The sequence below is a fragment of the Pinus tabuliformis genome, chromosome Q (assembly GCF_031772625.1).
Source record: "Pinus tabuliformis cultivar Carrire ecotype Pingquan chromosome Q, CPIR1, whole genome shotgun sequence".
NCBI lineage: Eukaryota > Viridiplantae > Streptophyta > Pinopsida > Pinales > Pinaceae > Pinus > Pinus tabuliformis.
Genome location: NC_142296.1, coordinates 841,305,999 through 841,321,877, shown reverse-complemented (window position 1 = coordinate 841,321,877; position 15,879 = coordinate 841,305,999).

Here is a 15,879-nt window from a genome sequence, read left to right as displayed (position 1 = left end):
AGAAAATATCAAATCAAATTCTTACAGGATGAAAATCCATTTAGAATATTCCCCTCCAGCAACTGACAAGTGAGGATGTAGGTCATGGGGTTGCATTCGAAAATCACCGTAATCGTGTGCAAGGGGTGGTATTTCTGAAAGTGTTGAACAACCTGGATGGAAGCCATAACTAACTTCTGAACATGGACATAACATGCTTTAGTGTCGAGGAGATTACAACTAAGGTAGTAGATAACATGTTCATTCCATTCATCATCATCTTGGACTAGGACCATAGTAATGGTGCTAGGGGCTACAGTTAAGTAAAGAAAGTAATCTCGATAATAATCCGGGGGATGTAACAAAGAAGCATTTACGAGGACGACCTTGATATCATCAAAAGATTTTTTGGAAACCTCATCCCATGCAAAGGGCGTTCCTTGTTTTAGCAACCGGCTAAATCCCATAGGTACCCCAACATAATTAGGTATAAAATGACAGAGAAAATTTTCCTTTACTTGCAAGCTCTGGAGTTGGTGCAATGAAGATGGGGGGGGTGGGTAAATTTACAATGGCCTTGACTTTAAGCAGATCAAGGAAAATACCATCCTTGTAAACGATAAATCCAAGGAGTTGTCTGGATTCTACACAAAAAACACATTTATGTGGGTTTAACCGAATGTTGTAGGTTCTACAGTGCAGAAAAATCTGTCGAAGATGGTCAGGGTGATCTTGACGATTACGAGAATGAGCGAGAAGGTCATCCAAGTAAGGTTGGGCAATGTTACGAATATCATGAAATGCATAGGACATTTCCCGTTGAAACCTAGCCCCAACATTTTTGAGGCCGAAAGGAAGATTTTTGTACACGAACATACCCCAGGACAAATAAAAGTTTTCTTCTCTTGATCGGTCGGTGCAATGTTGATCTGGTTGTAACCAGAAAAACTGCCCATAAAGGAAAAAATATCACTCCTAGCACATTCATCAATGATTTGATCAATGAAGGGAGGAGGATAGTTATCTTTAGGACAAGCATGATTTAGATCTTGATAATCAACGAAAACGTGGATCATGCCTTGTTTTTTCATCACTGAGACAATATTTGACACCTAATCGGTAAGAGGGATGGGATATATGAACCCAACTTTGAGAAGTTTTTCAACTTCAACCTTGATAGTGGCGACCTTCCTAGGGTGCACTAGGCAGAGCCATTCGCGAATAGGCTTCACGCGCGGATAAGTCAGTATTTCATGGACAATAATGATAGGATCAATGCCAGGCATTTCTTCATAGGACCACGCAAACACATCAAGAAATTCCTAAAATAGATGAGTATAAGTCTTGATCTCATCTGGAGAAAAAGATACCTTGATATGGACGTGTTCAATGATACCAGGCTTGATATAAATATCAATCGGCATTGTTTGGGTAATATTACCCAAATTTATTTCTAACCATACTTCATGATTCTTGATCGGTGGCGGAAGCATGAGGGAAGGAAATGGAGAAGAGGACACTTCAAAAGTAGTAGACATGACTGTCGGACGAGGGAGGAACAAGGAGCGATGATGAGTATCAGCCCAAGGTGGTTCATCGAGAGACATGACTTCCATGATACCTTCATCAACAAGGAAAGCCTCAGGTAAGAGATTAGGTGATTCCAAAGAGCCAAGCCACATGGATTGAGAATACGTATTGAGAGAGGTCTTCTTAATAGAAGAATTAGAGGATGCAGAACTCGAAGATGAAACAATTTCCATGTAATTGATTTCAGCAGGACTAAGTGGCATAACCTTGCCCTAGGTATCAACAAGATCTAGTGAAGGGATGACCCAAAGATCAGATTTCACCGTGACCATGTTAAGAGAGGCAACATGAGGAGGTGGGAGTGGAGATATTCCCATTAAGGTAGAATCTTTCAAAATACCTACCCCCACACTCTCATATGGAGCACTAGTGTGCTTGACGTACAGACATTGCCATTCGAAGAGGAAGAGGCAAAGAAAGACAGCTAGTTGACACTAATGATCTTCCCTTGATGGGGAAAATGAATCACGCGGAATAAGGAGAAGGCTACAACATGCATAGCATGGGTCCAGCTTCGTTCAAGTAAAATATTGTAATTGAGATTGGTGTCAACAATCTCTACCTTGACTTGGACTATCTTACCTTCCAAGGTAATGGCAAGGTTAGGTAAGACACCAAAGGGTCACGAGTCATGCCCATCAAAAGCTTCCAAAGTGTTTGGAGATTGGTTCAAAGAAGGAGAATCAATGGCCTTCCAGCATGCGATTGACATGATGCAAGTGGAAGAACCTTCATCGATGACAGTCTTATGGATGGTCTTCTCATTGATGGTTACCTGAATGAGAAAGGAAATCTAATGAGGGAGGCATGGAACATGGTTCTCTAGATCAAAACATATCAAATTGGAATGGGTGGGATCGATACCTGCTATAGTTGACAACAAAGATTTCCATTGCGATGGGAAGCTTTGGAGCACCTAGAGAGCTGACATAGCTGACGGTGCCTGAGCCAAATCCTTGACAATATTATAATGCTAAGTGGCTCGGGCATTAGGATTGTATGAGCATTTCTGTAGCACACCTCAAGAGGTGGTCGTATAGCAGAATCAGGGTTAGGGCACTCGATATGAAGAGGGCGAGAACTTGAGACAGAAGAAGAAGGGGTGGCTTATTTCTCTTTCCCAGCTGTCGAGGTATAACTTTGGTAATATTTCAATCTAGTAGCCACATTAATAGGTGTACTCATCATGAACACTTGAGATCTTGAGGAAGCAGATGATTGTGGTTGGTCTACCATTTGGGTCTACTGAGACAAAAATGCCTCTCTCAGGTTAGCGGGGGTCCCTTTGAGCAGATGAATAACTTTGAATCATTGGGGACAATCCTATGTGTAGTGATCTTCCTCACAAATGAGGCAGGGATACTTAGGTTTCCATTGTGAAGATTTGCCAGCAGACGATTTGGGAGGACCATGTTTTGGGGCATTGACTTTACCTGTGCCTTTTCCTTTCTTCTTACCTTTCAAGGATTTTTCCACTGAGGTAGACTAGATAGTGTGGACTTCTGAGGTTTTACTAGGGATAGGAGGATTTTGGGAAGAACTATTGGGAACAACATTCAAGACCGACTTGTATTTGGAAGAAGATTTAGCAGGGGTTTGGGATACTAAACCAATAACTCCATCGATAGGAGTTACAACTTGTGAATTTGAAGCCATGGGATTGGATGATGGCAGCGGGGCTGTTGTGGGGAAAAATGCCTATGCAGGACGATCCTATCCACCTAAGGTGTGACAGCACCTTAGCAACAAACGAATACAGCTATTATGATTTCTTCCTTTATGAAATGTGAAAGAGGGGAGATCAGCAGGCTTACCGTTGTCTTCCGGTTGTCCCTCGATCTAGATCCTCTTCTCTTTGTGTGTCCACAGCTACTTGTCTCCTCGCTTGCTCAAGAGAACAACTACTTGAATCCCACGAGATCACAAGAGAACAACTACCTGTGACAAGAGAACAGCTACTTGCGACAAGAGAAGAACACAATACAAAGGCAAATATACATATTCATAAATGATTCAGGATTAGAAGTAAATCAAATACACTAACGCAATCATACAAAATACACCAGCATATAGGAAAGAATCAAGATAGCTTTATTGATAAGTAACAGGGTTCAGGAAGAGATACAACCCATAGGGCTCCAATCCAGCATCTCCTTCCCAGCAGAATAGAATTCCTTCTTCAGCTCCCTTCAAAGCATTAAGCACCCAATGTTTCCAGCCACAAACCAACAGCAATTCTTTGCAATCACAACATTCCAGCCTCTAGATCCCATGGAGGAGAGATCTATATATAGTTATTTCGAGAGAGGATGAGTCAGCTTGAGATCTGACTAGTGTCCTATCCCTCTATCAGTTCTTGAGTCCACTTGGAGGTTCTTGCTTCCACTTGGAGATTTGGAACCTCTTACTCATCACTAGTCGAATTCCTTGATGCAAGTGTCATTTTGGAAGCTTCCTGGGCATTGACACCTTGAGGAATGACTCTGCCACATGTCCAAACTTGCTCAGTGCAGGTAGCCTTTGTTGGAGTTGACATTCAACGTAGGAAGCCAGTGTAGCAGTTGACATTCAGCGCAGATGCTCAGTGGAGCAGTTGACATGATCCGGAATTGGCTTGTTTTTGAGTGTTTTCAGGTGGAGAACTTCTGTGAATTGCTGTGGTTAGTTGGCCTTGTTCCTCTAGGAGTAGGAACAACATGTTTAGGGACTTTGGATCCCTTAGTTTATGGACATTTCATGCTCAATGCTGTAAGGCACAAAAATGTCTATAACAGTTGCCCCCTAAAGTATGAGGTCGTTTATCGGGTGAAATGCTTTATCTAGGAGGGTCCGAAGTTCATCCATCTGCTGGGAGGAGACTTGTAAATAAAATACAATACAACACATTATGATTCATACTGCTTTCATGATCTAGCTGAGGCGGGCATTCCCATGCTCAGCTTTATAAATTCATTTTTGTACATAGAACAGACGATCGTATGATGGTAGACTGATAATTTTGGCGAAATTATCATCCTTTGAGTAGGATAATCATCTGCTGCAATGATGTACATGTCAAATGTCTTTATCTTTCCTGAATATATATCACAGCCCGGATGGATGAAACTAGATCCGGGGTCTTCAAACTCGTTCGATCTTCACTCTAAGTACAAGTCGATCCATGTGAGAATTGCGCTGAAGTCGAACATGGAAAGACATCGCTTGATTACCGGTCAATGATGTAAACCGTTAACAAGCGCGAGAGGAATCACCGATAATGATAATGACCCTCAAGGTACTGCAGTACAATTCACGCGGCGTGAATAAAGGAATTGGCATCGAACACCACGCAAAATCTTCTGGTCGAAGGTCATTAATGTATACCTGTCGCCGGAAGTGAGAAACTTGCCATTGAGGCATGCAAGCTTCAAAGTACTGAAGGGGTTGTTCCTAGATCAACTTCTTGGATAATGAGCTGATGTCAACAAGAAGTGATCCATCAAAGGAGGGCCTTGATGAATCCCACATCAGTGACACGGAACAGAGCTAATGATTTTAATGGAGGTGAAAACGATCTGTGACATATGATTCAGGGTGGCGGTCATGAATGGATGAAGGATAATGTATGGCAGTGGATGGGACCCGGTTGACTCTTTCTGAACGACTTCTCTTGAAAATATGGTGACACTGATGCGATGGATCGGTAGCATTACCCCAAATATGGATGGTATGGCGAGACCATGGTGATGTGACCGGTGAATGAAACAACCCAACCCGATTGTGATACGGAGGAAAAGTGTCATGTTCAAGAGCGACCTGCTACCATCAAAGTTTTCTTGATTTTTCCCAATTTTTCCCCAGTCATTGCTGACCAGTACCTCTTTATTTTTGTCAAGCTTGAGGAGGATAACATATGCTTGTTCTATAACCTGCCCTTCGGGCAAGCCCATCGCTATGTTTTAACGAGCTTAGCGATAGTGAAACTCGTTCTCGTCTAAAGACAAGTTTCTCGCTATTTAATAATTTTAACGAGTCTAATGACAAGGATAACTCGGTCCTTTTCATTTTTAGAGAGTCTAAAAAGGTACATAAAGTTAACTCCAAAATTCCTTTTTCGTCATCTAATCCCTTAAGTCCGAAAAAGTATAAAACAATACAGAAGGGATGAGTTTTCGATAATTTTAACGAGCCGAATAAAACAAGCGCTCGACCTTTTTGTGCAATAATCCCTCAGGTCCAAAAAGATTAAAATCTAGAGGAGGGATATCTCTTCCTGTCCTTTAACGAGCTGGAAGGCCAAAACTCGACAATCTTTTCATATTTTACGAGTCAATTGAAAAGAGCTTAAAGAAGACTCGTCTTTTGAGGAACGAGTGATAAACAGGGATAGCAACTGATTCCAGGTACAGGTTGGAATTTTCCAATCATGGCAGTGTCACAAGGATGCTAGGTGAAATCACTCTTCGTAGCTGTTCCTCAAAATAGGTAAACAATCATATGGGGGTGAACGATCGGCCAAATGAAAAGTGGAGGTGGCAGGTGCAAACACGACCAAGGCTTTATGGTTGATAAATTTACGATCACAGTGGTTATTTGCCGAGATAGGTTCATTTTTTAGTTAAAAATGAGCTTAAACACTGGAGGAAACTCTGCTCACTGCTTATATTTATTTTTTAACGAGCATGAAGACCGCGTTAAAACTGCTCGGATCTTGCGTTTATTTTTTAACGAGCATGATCTTTATGCTAAAATTGCTCGATTACCCAGTCATTTGATAAGAGTGTCTCATCAAGATTCTATTTTTTATGGAGCTTCATCTCACTAAGCTTTGCTCCCCATCCTTTCTTTATGCAAGTTCGGAAACGGCTAATCCTACGAGTTTAAAGGGTTAGACCTACAGGTTTAAAGGGAGGACCTAAAAATTTAAAAAAATAAATAGTCGCCCCTTGCTTGCACTCCAAAAGGTTTGCATGCCCCCAGGTATAAAACAGAGTTTCAAGGTTACCTCTACTTACCCTCCGCCAAAACATTTGTTTTAATCGAGAGAGGCTTACCTCTTTCAGGTTACCCAAAGATTGTCTCGTTAATCTTTCAAACAAAACATTTCCTCGGCAATGTCTACCGAAATAGACAAGGGTGAATGACTGTTGTCAAACACGTAACTTTGACAAAAGAATCTTATTCCAGAACAACCCCTCTTCCAAATAACGGACAGGGTACGGACTAGTCATTTTCTCCTGCGGAAACCTACCCTATACCCAAAGTTTTCCTGCCGAAGCAGGCCAGGACGCATGCCCCCTGGGTTCCAGTCACATCCTCCTGGATTACTCGCGCTCATTAGGAGGACGGACCGTGGGTTGAGACACTTCTTGCATGAATAGACCATTTAGGGATGGCACATGACTATTTGCGATGTGTGATCTGGGAAATGAAAGTTGGTCCATGAGCTTGACCATTCTTCCTTCATGCGGAAAACACATTACTCTAAAGAGTGAGGAGACTACAGCTCCCATGCAATATATATAGTCTCATCCAAGGAGTAGGTTATAATCCAAGGGTCCTTGAACGACCATCACGTTCATTTGAACGGTCTTCCCTTTCAATGTTATAGGCACATTGGGGAGGATCCCTAAAGGTCGACTGGTTCCTTTATCAAAACCCAATAGATTTCTCATCTCAGGTAAAAGTGCTGGCGAACCAAGTGCTTTCCAAGCAATAGAGGAAAGGATACTCACAGATGCCCCTTCATCAATGATAGTGCCAGCCATTACCATTCTGTATATTTGACAAATAATTCTGAATGGTATACTGGCTGGCAACCGGGGTCTGCCTAGTTGGTTCCAATCAAAGGACACAACCAGGTTGCTTGGTGGTGGGACCGAATATACGGCCGGATAGCGCTCTGATGAACTTCCTTGCTGCGACAAAGGAATGGTGGCATTGCCCCCTTGATCATCAGAGTCAATGCTGATGAAGAGAATCTGGACGGTGTCGTCTTTATTCTCCTCTGTGATGGTGTCATTCAAAGATGGAGCCTCTGAAGGCAAAACCGGGTCAACTGCCGTATCAACCTTTTGACTTTCGTCAGGCATGTATCCAGACAGTTCTTCTTCAATGACAGGTGCTTCGGCTGACCACCTAAGTGGCTCAGCCGGATTCTCAACTAGTGAGGGACTTGGCGGGAGTCTTTGATATCCAGGAGGGAGATGCGCTCGTAAAATCGGGCGATCTTCGAGAACTCTTTTTGCCTCATCTAAGAAGGGACAACGGTGGATGGCGTGATCGCCTTCACACAGTCTGCAAGGAAATTTAGCTCTCCCGCTCTGTCGTGGAGCTTCACTCCCACTAGTTGATGGTGAGCAGTCGACATGGCTATCAGAGGTCGATGCTACCGAATTGTGCAAATGGGGGGATCAGTCTCATAGTATCCACGGGATACAGGGACAATCTCTATGGAAGTGGTCTCCCTTGCATATGACGCATGGCGATTTAGGCCTTACGAGTGCGGTGTGTGGATTCTTGTTAGATGACACTTGTTTGCCCCCAGTCGCCTTAGGCTCCTTCTTCTTCTTTTCTTTCTTCTTCTTCTCCTTCTTCTCCTTAGGAACCTGGTTTTTAATTCGACCAGTTCCGTCAAGCGAAGAGGAAGGAGGGGAGGAAGATGAAGTTGAAGGCTGGGAGGCAACTCTTGTCTGATCTAACTGTTGACTCAACTGTTCAGGAATGGTGGTATTCTGAACGACATTGGTTGAAAAGAGCCAAACTGGTAGGCCAATTGTCAGTCCTGGAAGTGACAATGTGGCCATGTGGGGCGCACCAACATCTCCCCAAGAGGAGAAGGGACTAGGATTTCCACCAAGAGGAATTCCTTGGTTGGTGTGCTCCATCTCTTCAACCTAAAGATCAATGCAGGAATTAAAGGGTGATTGTTCCATTTAAAATAAATTGTTAACGACGCTTTTAGACACAACTTGCTTTTTCAGTTTTAAAGAGTCGAGAAAAAGCTAAAGATGACTCTAATCTCCTTCGATGTTTTAACGAGCCCGAAGTGACAAATGCTCGGATGGAATTTTTTTGTTATAGAGTCTGAAAAAGGCCAAAAGAAACTGCTCTGGAGTTCTAGGCAGAGGGTGTGCCAAACTTTTTGCAAAACCACAGAATACTTTTTACGGTACGGGTGGTCGATCTTCGTGAATGCTGTGTTCACTGCATTGCGATCAGTAGGGTGGCTGACACGGCTTCCTAAGGATAAAAGATATATGCCTATAGGGGTCTCCCAATATATACGCGATGGTACGTGGGAGCACAAATCCGTATTAGCGCCATCGTCTCTCAGGAGGAATCACCCACCTTCTTCGAGATCGACAGTCACTAGGTTTAACGACGCCGGAACACGTCTCTAGCCTAGACCTCTATGTTGTGCGTTATGTTACAAAGCGTTGTTAAGTTCATTCAGTTTATTTTAGGTTGATCTTTTTAAAGTTTGCCTTTCAAGGTTCACCACGAGATGTATGATACAAATTCCTAAATGCAGTCTAAGATGATAAGCAAGCTTTATTATCTTTTCAACTTTGAAAATCCTAGCTACTAAGGGAAAAGAATAACACTATCTTTTCTCAAAGAGCAATCAGCACACTCTAATGCACTTTCCCTAAATCCAACATGCAAACTATCAAATGCAAAATGCACAATGCAGGTGTTTGTTTTCCACTTTCTTAGTATAAATGCCTACAAAGAAAGCTTTTTGCACAACTTTGAATTTGCTTTTACAATGATTAATACAAACAAGTTCACTTTCTTCGAAATCAACAAGGGTAGAAGAGATTACAATCAATTTGCGATTTTCGAAATAAAGACTTGTTTTGACACTCTGAAAGAGACAAATTCAAACCAATAAGCAAAAGTAAATCTATAATCAATCTGAAAACAACCAATGAACTCTCTTCTAAGATCACTATCAATCAGATCTGAATCAAAGGCTACAGGATGACTACTTTACTCATGCAAAGGAAGACTGTAAACGACACCACAAACACAAAAAAAAAAATTCACAGTCTTTTTGTACAAAAAGAGGCAGAATCTAAGCAAAGAAAAGGCTTATCAGACTGGTACCTATGCTGGTTAAAGGCTGCAAAAAAAAGAGATCAAAACAGGGCAACAGAGGACAAAGAACCCCAGCTGCTCAAAGCAAAACTGGTTCAGCGCAACCTCAACACTGAGGACTTGACATTCAGCGCAGGTAGCCCCTTCGGGACCTTCGTTGAAATGTAGACTGCCTTCACAGCAGTTCCGCTGAAAGAGAAACTCTCGTTTCCCTTGGGTTCTGGGTCATAAAATGCTCAAAAATCAACTGTTTCAGGGCAAATCAGAAACACAAGCAAGGTATAAACAGAGGGATACTTTGATAGGGTACTAAAGACTATCACAAGGATCATCAAATCATTTGTGGATCTAGTTTAGATCATAGACAAGTCCAACAAACTGGATCAAAGCAGCAACTTTCTACTTTGCATCTGGGAAAGATGCAGTTCAATAGTTGCTGTCAAGTCTATGAAGTAAACAAATGACGGAAACACAAATGAAATGAATAAACAAGTTCTTCCCCAGTGGAGTTGCCAATTTGTTGTGGGGAAAAATTCCTATGCAGGACGATCCTATCCACCTAAGGTGTGACAGCGCCTTAGCAACAAACGAATACAGCTATTATGATTTCTTCCTTTATGAAATGTGAAAGAGGGGAGATCGGCAGACTTACCGTTGTCTTCCGGTTGTCCCTCGATCTAGATCCTCTTCTCTTTGTGTGTCCACAGATACTTGTCTCCTCGCTTGCTCAAGAGAAAAACTACTTGAATCCCACGAGATCACAAGAGAACAGCTACCTGTGGCAAGAGAACAACTACTTGCGACAAGACAAGAACACAATACAAAGGCAAATATACATATTCATAAATGATTCAGGATTAGAAGTAAATCAAATACACTAATGCAATCATACAAAATACAAAAGCATATAGGAAAGAATCAAGATAGCTTTATTGATAAGTAACAGGGTTCAGGAAGAGATACAATCCACAGGGCTCCAATCCAGCATCTCCTTCCCAGCAGAATAGAATTCTTTCTTCAGCTCCCTTCAAAGCATTAAGCACCCAATGTTTCCAGCCACAAACCAACAGCAATTCTTTGCAATCACAACATTCCAGCCTCTAGATCCCATGGAGGAGAGATCTATATATAATTATTTGGAGAGAGGATGAGTCAGCTTGATATCTGACTAGTGTCCTCTCCCTCTATCAGTTCTTGAGTCCACTTGGAGGTTCTTGCTTCCACTTGGAGATTTGGAACCTCTTACTCATCACTAGTCGAATTCCTTGATGCAAGTGTCATTTTGGAAGCTTCCTGGGCATTGACACCTTGAGGAATGACTCTGCCACATGTCCAAACTCACTCAGCGCAGGTAGCCTTTGTTGGAGTTGACATTCAACGCAGGTAGCCAGTGTAGCAGTTGACATTCAGTGCAGATGCTCAGTGGAGCAGTTGACATGATCCGGAATTGGCTTGTTTTTGAGTGTTTTCAGGTGGAGAACTTCTGTGAATTGCTGTGGTTAGTTGGCCTTGTTCCTCTAGGGGTAGTAACAACATGTTTAGGGAATTTGGATCCCTTAGTTTATGGACATTTCATGCTCAATGTTGTAAGGCACAAAAATGTCTATAACAGGGGCATCAAGTAATAACTCATACAAAGTGCCAAACTGAGAGTAAATTAGATCTAAGTACTGGGCACGGGCAATGGCTTGTTCTTCAGTAACGCACCCACCCATAGCTTATCGTGAGCAATTGGGGCCACGAATGATTTAGTGAACCATGCAATGAGCAATTGATCAACAATCTCAAATTTGATCAAGTGATGTCTACATCTCCATTCATGGATGTGATCGGAGATGTGCATCACAGTATCTTTCTTAAGCTATGTGAGAAAATAGGTGCCAATTTCATAACGAACTGGCAGCTAAAAATGCATGAGGAAAGACATGGCTAAAAAGTTAAATTCATGGTAAGTACTTTGAGGAAGCTTGATGTACCACTTGGCTGCAGCTCCTGTGAGGGTTCATTGGAAAAGATGGATACAAAGGGAATCATCAATGTAAGAGTTCTAAGAGCACTAGAGGTGATATGTCATAACATGGTCTTGAGGTTCTTCTTTTTCTTTCCCATCTAAATTTGGACAATCGCTTGGTATCTTGGATGACACTAGAGGCCAGTATGGCAAATGAAGGATTGGATCATTCGTAAGGCGAGACACATATGGCAACTCTAGTGTGGCCAAGAATGGCAATTGAGTATTAAAAGGGATAGGAGGTCTGTAAGTGGGTCCGAACAGAGGAGCCCATCCCTATTGGTAAGGATTTTTTCCCCACAGTGGGGGATTTTGGCCATATGGCATCTGATGCTGCCCCATTGTAGGTTAACTTGACCATAGGGAGAATGTTGACCTTGAATACCTTGGAACTGTCCAATGATAGGTTGCTGATAAGCAACATACGGGTCGAAAGGTTGTTAAGCCTGTTGACCTTGGACATATGGATATTGTACCTGTTGCCCTTGAACATATAGGTGGTGAACCTATTATCCTTGAAAAAGAGGATTTTGGACATGGTGTCCTTGGGCATAAGGTTGATACACTTGTTTCCCTTGGACATAGGGATGTTGTACCTGATGCCCTTGACCAAAAGGATTTTGTACCTGTTTACCTAGCACATTAGGGTTTTGTACCTGTTGCCCTTGGCCAGAAGGATTATGGACATGTTGACCTAAGACATTTCGATTTTAGGCCTCTACTGTAGGACTTGCCCCTGGCCTTTCCCTTGCAAGGGTTGACCCGCTGATATGTATACAAAGGTTGCTACTGCCCGGGTTGGTTTTGCTACTGCAAAGGTTAGCCTTGTGGCCGAAAAATTTGTCCATGGGGCTGTAGAGGTTGGCCCTACGAGGACATGGGATGGGAGGTTTGTGGACCATATCGCATATACTATTGCACGGTTTGCTGCAACTGTTGCAAGGGTTTCCCTTGTAGTTGTTGCAGTTGACATTGTTGTAGGATCATTTGCCCTTTTTGTTGTGCAGATAGCCCTTGCTGCAACAAAGGTTTCCCTTGCAGTAACAAAGGTTGCCCTTGTTGCTATAGAGGTTGTCCTTGCTGTTGCAAGGGTACTTGAATATTTCCTGGAAAATTTTCGAACTAAATCTGGCCATAGCCACCCTGGAAAGTGGACGAGCCAGGATAAATGTACTGCCTAGATTGAAGGGTGTAAGGTTAACTAACCACTCCTTGAGAACCATATGGAATGTGAGGAGTTTAGCATTGGACTTGAGCCTCATAGGGCTGCTGATAGTGGAAACTTCTCGACCCAAACAGACCAACAATATTTTGAACCTGTTGTTACTAGAAATTGTGTGATCTAGTAGGATTAACAGGGTTGTGAATAATGCCAGAAAAAGTCTAGTTCATACCAAGAATGTGAGCTTGTGAGCCACTCACACTAGTGGTGTTTGACACCATAGAAACATTCAGGTTTTCCCCCACATGTGGTGGCATAGCTTGGCCACTAACCAGAGGGATGGAGGAACCAACAAAGACATTCCTCGAGACCGTCTGTTGAACCAGATGGGTCACTGGGACTAACAATACAAGGGGGTTCATAACAGTGTGTTTCACTGGGACTGAGGTAACATCCTGTTGGGAGGTCGTCTTTGCAATGTGTTAGCGCTTGAATTTGGCCTCAGGCTGAAAAAGACAAAATCCAAGGCAACATCAAACCACTTAGCCTCGTAGCTAGCCCTATGGGGCAGGAGAGGGCTCTCTCCGGGTCTATCTCGGAAAAAGGTCTTCAAAGGGCGAAGATGACCAATAAAGAACACTGATTTTAGGCTAGTAAACTGATTGAGAAGGTTTGATTTCAGATTTTTAGGGTTTTGGTGGAAAACAGGAGGAGAGCAATTTTGGGTGCGGGGATGGGACACAACTTTTGCAGAGGTCTTTTTGGGGTAAGGTAGGAGATTGTCTTGATGCCTTTGATTTAAGTGAATGGATAGGAATGACTGGTGAGGAGCTAAAGAGAGCAAGAAACTTTCGAGAGTTCTCTTTAGACAGAGGAAAACATAGATATTAAGCAAACTTAAAGGCAGAGCATATAAATTATGAATTTTACCTTGAAACTTCATTTACTTAATGTGCAGAAAAGAAAAGTGGGAAAATGATACACATAACACACTTACAAGTACATGAGAGAAGCACACCATCAACACAAATAACCACAGGAATCCCAAAAAGTGCTGCAAAACCCTGGTCTTTCCTTTACCAAAATTGCAGAGATACAAAGTGTAATACAATAGAAGCTTATCCCTCAAGAATCCAACCATGAAAATGACTAAGAAAATACATAATATAGGCAAGCTAACACCTTTCCTTGCCTCTAGGGGTCGATCTCATCCTTCTAGGAGTTGTTTCAACCAATTCTAAACTGAGCACTAAAATCTAGGCAGTCAAAACCACTTGCCTCTATAAGCTAGGAAACCAATTCATTCATTAAATTTTTGAATTTTATGAATGAATCTTCTAGAAGAGATAAATAAGTGCTATGACATCATAAAATAACATCAATTACATCAGGGAGGATGAAAAAACATTCCAAAAAGTCAAAACTAGTCAAATCTGCGTTTTGCTGAGCTGTAGGTGAAAATCTGGCAAATTTCCCTGATGCGTAGCGCCCCAATTCTCAACGCGTAGCGCGCCTTTGAGCGAACTTTTGAGGCACTTCCCGGCATCCAAATGAGGCAAAAGTAGGCTTTTTGGAAAGGTCTAGATGTATACTTTCCAGCCCAAGGGGAAATTCTCAATTTGGTGGTCATTGTACCCTCCAAAATTGCAATCTCCCAAGACTGCTTCCTGTGTGTCCAAAAAGTGGCAGAAAGTCATTTTTTGCATGTTTTTTGACCTTTTGAGGGCTCAAAACCTGATGAAATGTCTTGGAAATTGCTGAGAAAGTGTAATTTGTCATGAAAAATCCAAAAATCCTGAGTTTTTAAGAAATGGACTTGCCCATCTTCAGGGTAGCGCGCAGCGCGCTACGCGTTGAGAGCAAAAACCTGTTTTTTGACCAAAAAATTCAAAAATGACCAAAATTGCTCCAAATTCTCTGAAATTTGAGCTGAAGGTGTGTCATTTAGTACCATTCTCCTCCCAGGAAGCCTTAACCAAAATATGAAGGGGATCGGGCCTTTTCCTCCGTTTTAGTGCCTTGGCCAACCGTCCTTTGAGCACTTTCATTCTTGCTTTACACACATGCATTCGAGCCCAATAGTGATTCTTCATGTGTCGGAGCATGTCCTTTTCCCTGTTTTCTTTGCTATCAACCTCTCTAAATGTGTGTTCACTTGAATGAGCATAGAGCTTTGCTCCTTAGGTGTCAAATCACCGGGTCTCTTGCGAGCCAAGTTCCGGTCTTCTTGGATCCTCCGCAACTCATCAAGAGAGTGTTCATCCTCTAATTGCTTGTTGCGCTGCTCTAAATAAGTAATTTTCCAATTTTCCATCTCCAATTTTTGCTGCAACAAGTTATTTTCAGCCCTTAGTTGCTGGATGATCTCCTTTGACTCTAGGCTAGGAGAAATGATATCAAGGTCAACAACATCTATGCCTGGAACACCTGATGGCCCCTCATCAATCTTGGGCTGCTTGCCTCTCTCTTGTACCTGTGCTGCTGTCGAAAGCGAGACCCCTTCCACCTGATGTGGAGATAACACTCGATGTGCTGATGAAGAAGGCGAGACCCCTTCCACCTGATGTGGAGATAACACTCGTCGTGCAGATGCAAATAAGGCCCTGTGGCCTCTCTGATATGTAACAAATGGAGGGGAGCTGACATGCTCGGGCTCTGGAATGTCAAACTGATGTGAAGGCCCTCCCTCATCATGGACAACCTCAGGAGGTGGCTGTGGCACTGTGAACAAGTCACGAGAAATGAAATCCTCCCATGGAATACCCTGTTGTGCAAACTGATGCATGACCACAATCTTGATCAGTGCATAATGATAAATGCTTTTATGTTGCTGTGATGGGCTCTTTCTTTGCACCAAGGGCACCATCCTCTCTATATTTCGGCACATGAAGAATGGAATGTTCATCATTCGTACCCGTGTGAAATGCATCAACAAATGGATATGGTACGAATATAAACGTGAAAATCTTCCCTCGCAAGTGAAATAGCGAATGATGATCCTCATCAAAGGTGCATACTCGTCTCTTAAGAATCTGAAGGGAAAAACACCAGTTAG